The sequence below is a fragment of the Rhinopithecus roxellana genome, chromosome 5, assembly GCF_007565055.1.
Source record: "Rhinopithecus roxellana isolate Shanxi Qingling chromosome 5, ASM756505v1, whole genome shotgun sequence".
Taxonomy (NCBI): domain Eukaryota; kingdom Metazoa; phylum Chordata; class Mammalia; order Primates; family Cercopithecidae; genus Rhinopithecus; species Rhinopithecus roxellana.
The window spans coordinates 141,327,940-141,336,943 of record NC_044553.1 but is presented as its reverse complement, the minus strand read 5'-3'; the positions used below and the strand labels follow the sequence as shown (position 1 = coordinate 141,336,943).

Genomic DNA, 9,004 nt, shown 5'->3' with positions numbered 1-9,004 from the left:
GGGCAGCCACCAAAGCCCTCTCCACACCTCGGCCCACTGGAGCCACACTTGGTGTGACTGAAGAGTGCTGCCCTGGAATGTCAGGAGCAAAGCATTGAAATTATTCTATCCCCTAGGCCCTTGTACTCTGGGCCTGTGATGCAAAGGTCAGCTCTAATAATTTCCAAAATGCTTTTGGGCTCATTCTTCTATTGTATTTATGAATAGCACCTGGCTTCTGTTGACATGGAAAATTCACAGAAATCACCTTATTAAATAGTAGCTTGGAAACATCTTTGTTGTCTTTTGAAAAAGATTTCTCATAGTTTTCTTATGCGGATAAATTGAGAGTTTTCCAAAATGCTAAGCTCTGCTTCCCTCTGGATTAAAAATGTAACATTTAAGCATTATATTCTTTTTATTTTATTTTATTTTATTTTATTTAATTTTATTTTATTTTATTTTTGAGGCGGAGTCTCGCTCTGTCGCCCGGGCTGGAGTGCAGTGGCCGGATCTCAGCTCACTGCAAGCTCCGCCTCCCGGGTTTACGCCATTCTCCTGCCTCAGCCTCCGGAGTAGCTGGGACTACAGGCGCCCGCCACCTCGCCCGGCTAATTTTTTGTATTTTTAGTAGAGACGGGGTTTCACCGTGTTAACCAGGATGGTCTCCATCTCCTGACCTCGTGATCCGCCCGTCTCGGCCTCCCAAAGTGCTGGGATTACAAGCTTGAGCCACCGCGCCCGGCCAAGCATTATATTATTTTAGCATTTTACTTTAAGCACTCAAGAGAAGTCAAGCTTCACTTTCAAGACTTTACTAAGAAATAGCTTCAGCTAAATATCTAATTTCATTACTCACAAGTTCTACCTTCCACAGAACACTAGCACACAAACAGAATATAGCTAAGTTCTTTGCCACATTATAATAAGAATTTCCTTTTCTTATTTGTGTTTCCAATAACACATTTCTCATTTTTGTCTGAGACTTCATCATAATGGCCTTTATCCTTCATGTTTATAATAGCATTCTGTTAGGGATTACTTAGGTATTCTCTGAAAATTGAGGCTTTCTATCTGAGTCCTCACTAGTATCACCCTTAACAATCTGTTCATAGCAACATAAGCTTTTTTTAAACTGCACTTCAAAACTCATCCAATCTCTACACATTACCCAGTTCCAAAGACTTCACATTTTAGGTATTTGTTACAGCACCACCTCCCTTTTTCAATACTGATTTTTTGTTGTTGTTTGTTCATAGTTTGTTTAGGCAGTTATAAGAAAATGTCATGGACTGGGTATCTTTTTTTTTATGATGAAAAGATATATATATATGTATGTATTTAGAATTAGGCAGCTGGACTCAGTTTAGATGATCCCAATTTTGTTAGCAACATCCAAAGCATCGTAATCAAGAGTCAGTCGAACATATGCATTCTTCTCTCCATCAGGCCGAATCAGGGTGTTGATCTTGGCCACATCAATGTCACAGAGATTTTTCACAGCCTGTTTGATCTGGTGCTTGTTGGCTTTAACATCCACAATGAACACAAGTGTGCTGTTGTCTTCTATCTTCATGGCAGACTCAGTGATCAGCGGCAAGTTGACGATAGCATAGTGGTCAAGCTTGTTTCTCTGGGGGGCGCTCTTCCGAGGATATTTGGACTGCCTCCGGAATCGCAGTGTCTTGGGCCGCCAGAAGGTGGGTGACGTGCGGATCTTCTTTTTTGTGTGTGGCTTTGGACACCTTGCAACACTGCCTTCTTGGCCTTTAAAGCCTTCGCTTTGGCTTTGGCTTTAGGAGGGGCAAAAGCTTCCTTCTTCGCTTTCGGCGCCACCTTGTGAAAAGGCTGGACTGGGTATCTTATAAGCAACTCTTATGTTTCACAGTTCTAGGGTTAGCCCAAAATCAAAGCACTGGCAGATTCAGTACCCAGTAAGGGCCCATCTCATAAATAGATGGTTCATTCTGGGATATCTTTTACAAGGGCACTGATTTCATTTATGAGAGCTCTGACTTCATGACCTAAGTACTTCCCAAAGGTTCTGCTTCCTGGTACCATTACATTAGTGATTAGATTTCCATCAAATTTGGGGAGAGGTACAAATATTCAGACCATATTATTTACTATGCCAAAACTAGTAAAACAAGTGATACCATTTTAACTATCTAAAAGTGAGGAAATGTCTTTCATAATTGATTTTTATAGCTACATTTTTTAACATATGATGAACTAATATGAAGCAAATAAATGTGATTATGTAAAACAACATGAAAATCGGTTAGAATAAAACATTTTAGTCCATGAAATCTTAATTTTATTAATATTTTGACTACATAAAATACATTTTCACATTTACAGAATGAGGAAATACGAAAAATAATAAAAATAGTTTTGTTTAATAAAAGGCATCCAAATTGCAAAAGAGGAAGTCAATTTACCTTTTTTTGCTGATGACATAATTGTATACCTAGAAAACTCTAAAGACTTCTCCAAAGACTCCTAGACTTAATAAATGATTTCAGTAAAATTTCAGGACGCAAAATCAACATACAAAAATCTGAAGCATTTCTAAACACTAGTTACATTTAAGCTGAGAATCAAACTAAGAACTCAATCCTGTTTATAACAGCGTCTAAAAATATAAAATACCTAGATGTACATTTAACCAAGGAATTGAAATATCTCTACAAGGAGAACTACAAAACACTTATTAAAGAAATTGTAGATGACACGAACAAATACAAAAACACACCATGCTCACAGATTGCTAAAATCAATACTGTTAAAGTGACGATAAAGCTCAAAGCCATCTACAGATTCAATGCAATTTCTTTAAAATTACCAATGTAATGTTTCACAGAATTAGAAAAAACAGTTCTACAGCTCAAAGCCAAAACAATCCTAAGCAATTGGAACAAATCCAGAGGCATCTAATTACCTGACCTCAAATTACAATACAAGGCTATAGTAAATAAAACAGCATCATACTGATAACAAAACTAGACATACAGAACAATGGAACAGAATAGAGGATCCAGAAATAAAGCTGCATACCCTAAACCAACAGATCTTTGACAAAAATCAACAAAAATAGATAGTGGGAAGAGGACACCCTATTCAGTAAATGGTGCTGGGAAAATTAGCTAGCCATATGCAGAAGAATGAAACTGGACCCTCTCATCTCTCATCATACACAAAGGCATTTCCTCATCAAAAATTAACTCAGGATGGATAAAGACTTAACTGTAAGACTCCGAAACTATAAAAGTCCTAGAAGAAAACCTAGGAAAGACTCTTCTGGATTGGCCTAGGCAAATAATTTATGACAAAGATGCCAAAAGGAAATGCAACCAAACCAAACCAAACAAAACAAAAGGGCTTTAAACTAAAAAACTTCTAGAGAGCAAAAGAAATAATCAATAGTATAAGCAAACAACCTACAGAATGGGAGAAAATATTTGCAAATTATGCCTCTAGCGAAAGTCTAGTATTAAGATTCTATGAGGAACTCAAACAACTCAACATAAAGAAAACAAACAACTCAATTAAAAACTAGGCAAAGGACATGAACAGATATTTTTCAAAAGAAGACATACTGTGGGCAACAGACACGTGAAAAAATACTCAACATAAATAATCATCAGAGAGATGCAAATTAAAACCACAATGAGATACATTCTAACACTATTTGGAATGGTTATCATTAAAAAGTCAAAAACAACAGATGTTGGCATGGACTTAGAATAGAACTTTTTTACACTCCTGGGATTGCAAATTACAACCTCTATGGAAAATTGTGTAGAGATTTTTTCAAATATCTAAAAATAGAACTACCATTCAACCCAGCAATCCCATTATTGGATATCTACCCAAACAAAAGAAATAATTACATTAAAAAAAGATAAATGTACTCATGTTTATCACAGCACTGTTCACAATAGCAATGTCATGAAACCAATCTAAATGTCCACTACTAGTTGATTGGATAAAAAAATGTGGTACATATATACCATGAAATATTATGCAGTCATAAAAAAGAATAAAATCATGTCCTCTGCAGTAAAATAAATGCAGCAGGAGGCCAATATTCTATTCTGAGTAAAATAACTCCCAAACAGAAAATCAAATACTACATGTTCTCACTTACATATCAGAGCTAAACAAAGGATACCTATGAACATAAAGATGGAAATAATATACATTGGGACCTCCAAAGGGAAAAAGATTGGAGGGGGTTAAGAGTTGAAAAATTACCTGCCAAGTACAAAGTTCACTATTTGGATGTGGGTTACACTAGAGACCTACCCATCATGATGCGATATACCCATATAATAAACATGTGCCTGTAGCCTCTGAATAAAAAATTTTAAAAATAATAATTTGATTAAAAATATTATACATGATTCAATTTTATCCTCTAAAATTGTTTTTAATATAGTTGATATTCTATCTTTCTAAAAAATGTCTAATATACCAGAAAAAATGATGGGAAGAAGCAATATTTGTGATGAGCTGATTAAGTTTAGAAGATAAACTGACAACAAGCCACCTTTCCACAGCAAATGGTTCTTGGATAAGTGCCATGCCCTTGTCTCCTTCCTTTGGATTTCTGCCACGCTAAGACTCAATAGAAGCTATAAGTATTGAACCTGGCCAATTGCTTAATTCCTTTTAACTTTGCTTATTTAAACAGAAACTACATTCTATAATGAATATATTTTTGCAAAGTCCTTCCTGTAGGGAACGTGTTGAGCAAATAACATTAACAGCTTTGGAGTTCTGTTTTGAAGTACTTTGATTTGCTTAATATAGTCCTATAAATTATCTCAGTTTAACATTAGGGTTCTGTATTTCCCTAATTTTGGAAGGATTGACAGAATTCAAAGCCAGTCTTCAGAGTTAAGATAGTCACACACTCTATGTGTTTGGGAACTTTTTTCTTTCTATGTATTTGTTACTTTCAGGAAATTTCAACATAATTACAGTATTCAGAGGTAGTGCACAAGGTTTTAGTCTATTGCCTAACTCTCAGGGGATCTTTGAAGAAGCAAATTAGTCACAGTTGCATGTCCCTTCAGAAACATTGCTCTTATGTATGTATTCAGATTTATAATTGAATGTTTGAAAAATAAGTAAGTGTTTTATTAACCCAATACCTTTGATGTTTTCTAGTAGCCATCAGGAAGGAGAAAAAATTTAGTTTTGCTGCAGTTGCCAATAAACCTAATGAGGAATTGTGATACCATGAGAAATAATGTCAAGTACTACGTATCTAGACATAATGGTGATTTAACACTATATTCCTGAAATAAGGATATTTGTAGTGTGAACATCACAATAGTATTTTATATTATTCTTATGATACTACACTTAGATTTTTCTTTTTATGTTAATTTTATTGATAAATATTAAGTATACATACTTTGGGAATACATGTGATAATTTAATACATTCATATAATTTGTAAAGATTAAGTTAGTGTACTTAGGAAATCCATCACCATAAATATTTGTTTCTTCTTTATGTAAGAATCATCTTAATTCTTCTCTTCTAGCTATTTTGAATTGCACAACAGATTATTGTAAACTATAGTCACCCCACTGATTTATCAAACACTGCTTTATTTTTTCTATCAAATTTTATTTGAATGCATTAATCAACCTCTCTTCATTCCCCCCTCTCTTTCTTGGTCTCTGGTAGCCACATATTTACTCTCTATATTCATGAGATGCACTTTTTTTTTTTTTTTTTTAGCTCAAATATGAATGAGAAAATGCAATATTTGTCTTTCTGTGATTGACTCATTTCACTTAATGTAATGGCTTTCAGTTTCATTCATGCTTCTGCTAATGACAGGATTGCATTTTTATTTGTGGCTGAGTAAGCAGTGTGTATACATACCACGTTTTCTTCATTCATTCATTCATTGATGGACACTTAGGTTGATTCTTCATTTTGGCTATTGTGAATAGGGCTACAGTAAACATGAGTGCAGATGTCTCTACAATATATTTATTATACTAGAAGTGGAATTGCTGGATCATATAGTAATTCTATTTTTGTAGTTTCTGAGGAACCTCCATACTATTCTTCATAGTGTCTGTACTACTTTACATTTCTACCAACAATGTATGTGCGTTCTCCTTTCTCTGTGTCCTCACCAGCTTCTATTACTGTGTGTCTTCTTATAAAGCCCATTTTAACTGGGGATAGATGATATCTCATTGTAGATTGGATTTTCATTTCTGTGATGATTAGTGATATTGAACACTTTTTCATATACCTGTTTGTAATTTGTGTGTCTTCTTTTGAGAAACGTCTATTCAGATGTTTTGACCACTTTAACATCAGATCATTATTATTACATTTTGCTATTGAGTTATTTCAGCTTCTTATATAATCTAGTTGTTAATCACTTGTCAGGCAGGTAGTTTGCAAATATTTTCTCCCATTCTCTGGGCTGTCTCTTCACTTTGCTGACTGTTTCCTTAGCTGTCCAGAGTTTTTTTAGCTTGGTATAATCCCATTTGTCTATTTTTGCTTTGGTTGTCTGTGCTTTTGAGGTCTTAACACCCACTCTCAAAAAAACAAGAAAAAAATGTACCCTAACCAGTGTCCTAGAGCACTTCTTCAATATCTGTGATTTATTTAGAAACTCAATATATACCTTGTTTAAACCCTTTCTCAGTCACTCAGGCTTCTTTTTTTATTGAATAGATGTAATAACAAGTCAGTGATAATTGACTAGATTGATTACACTATACACCAAATTCAAGTAAAATAAATATATTAAATTACTTTTGAATAATCATCACCAATGTGAGCTGACAGATATTCACCAAAAGTGAGGTATGTTTCAGAGTAACATGAACTCTGATTTTTGACCTTTTACTAGTCTATACTTTGATTCAGTGATTTGTATGATTGTACTGAAACTACTTCAAAATATTGCATATTTGAGTAATATAATTATGACTATAATAGATGCCAAAATTGAAAACAAAACTGTATTTGCTGGTGAAAGAGAAGAGATTAATATAATCAATTAAATTTGATGAAGCAAACATAGCATGAATGAAAAAGACAGCATTCATTAAACACTTTTAGATGTGAAACACAATACTGAGAGTTTTTACATAGGTTTTCTTATTTAATTCTTACTATAACCCTGGAATATGGAATGTGTATTACTATTATCCATGTTTGATAGATTTGGAGGTCAAAGGATGAAGTACATTTTTCAAAGTCACAAATTCAGGTTTTGAATGTAGTATAATTTCAAAGTATCTCATCTGCTTTGTGCAATAGTGCCCTCCTAAAAGCATATGCTGTGGCCTAAGTAACCAATCAGACTATAATAATAAGATGAAAGACAATCATTAGGTAATGGTACACATAAAAATGACTTGGACTTTAGAGAATAGTGAATGAAATGTTAGTAAATGGTGATAACTATAGCATCAAAAATTAAAGTGATCTTAGATAGTAACTAACTAGAACTAAAATTCAACTGGGGCCACAGCTAGCACATTAGAACACTTCAGTGAGAATTCCAAAAAGAAAAAGAAAGTGCCACTCCAGGCAGATTGAGTCACAAAATACACCTCTACTTGATAGACCAATAATGATAAAGTGTCCCCTCCAGCAGACCAACTAGAAAGACACGCTTACTCTAGGGTGAGAATCAGAGCCAAAGCTTGAAGAGATAACCAATGATCATTTGCTCCATTTTAACCCTCACTATGTAATGCTAAATAGTTTTTACCATATTTGTATTGATTGAATTTGATATTTGGTGTGGATAGACATCTAATTTAACTTTTTATTTAAGAATATCCTTTTTTTTTTTGTCCATAACATTTGCTAACTAGTTCATCCTTTCCCTAAAGATCCACAACAGTTGATATAATTTATGATCCCAACGAACAGTTTTGAGAGTGCTAATTGCTAAACTAAGTCAAGGCAACTGATCTAAGCTAGATGAAAAATAAAACTAGGATAAATGTTTACTCTACTTTTGGATCAGAGACCATATATATGACTCCGTTAGTTTATTTGTGCTTGCAATGATTTCACCCTGTCTGAATTAGTAACGCCTCAGTGTTCCACAAGAGGGAACCAAAACGGTGAAGTACTACATTCACAGGAGAAACTGAAAGAAAGAACCTCAAAATGCCTAAGGAGTTGACTGATGAAGGTGTTTCTCTACCAAAACCATTCAATAAAGACTGCAGGAGATGGGTCTTTCTTAAAGTGTAATGACAGTACAAGACTTCAAGGAACATACAAAACTAAGAAAACATGAAGTTGACAAAGAAACATGGTAATTCTCCAGTTACTAATGACAAAGAAATGGAGATCTATGAACTTCTTGACAAATAATTTTAAGCAATTTTTTGAAGGAAGCTTAGTGAGCTACAAGAGAACACAGGCAATTCGTTGAAATCAGGAAGATAACACATAAACAAAATCAGAAGTTCAAGTTGTGTTTCTATACATTAAATACAAACTGCCAGAAAAAAGAATTTAAGAAAACAATAACATGTACAGTACAATAAAAAATATTTAGGAATATATTTAATCAAGGAAGTAAAAGTTTTATACACTGAAAATTATGACATTGTTAAAAGATATTGAATAAGAAACAAATAAATGGAAAGATATCACCTGTTTATGGATTGGGAAAATTAAAATTGTTAAAATATCTATAGTACTAAAACAATCTACAGATTTAATGCAAATCCTATCAAAATTTCACTGGCATTTTTCATACAAAGAGAAAAAAATTATAAGAATTTTATATGAAAACAAAACACACAAAGTAGCTAATACAATCTTAAGAAAGAAGAAAAAGGTGGAATCATCACACTTTCTGATTTCAAATTGTAAGGCTTATTAATCAAAACAGTATGATACTAACATAAAAATAGACATATATTCATACAGATATACATATACTTGTGTGCATATATGTGTGTGTGTGTACATACACACATATATGTACTGGTATACATACTGGCAT

At 33.7% G+C, this 9,004-nt stretch overlaps 1 pseudogene; it reads right to left on the bottom strand.

The window, feature by feature from the left end:
* Window positions 1-1,291: 1,291 nt before the first annotated feature.
* The window catches only part of LOC104657391, a 99,895-nt pseudogene continuing 92,182 nt past the window's right edge, over window positions 1,292-9,004 (bottom strand).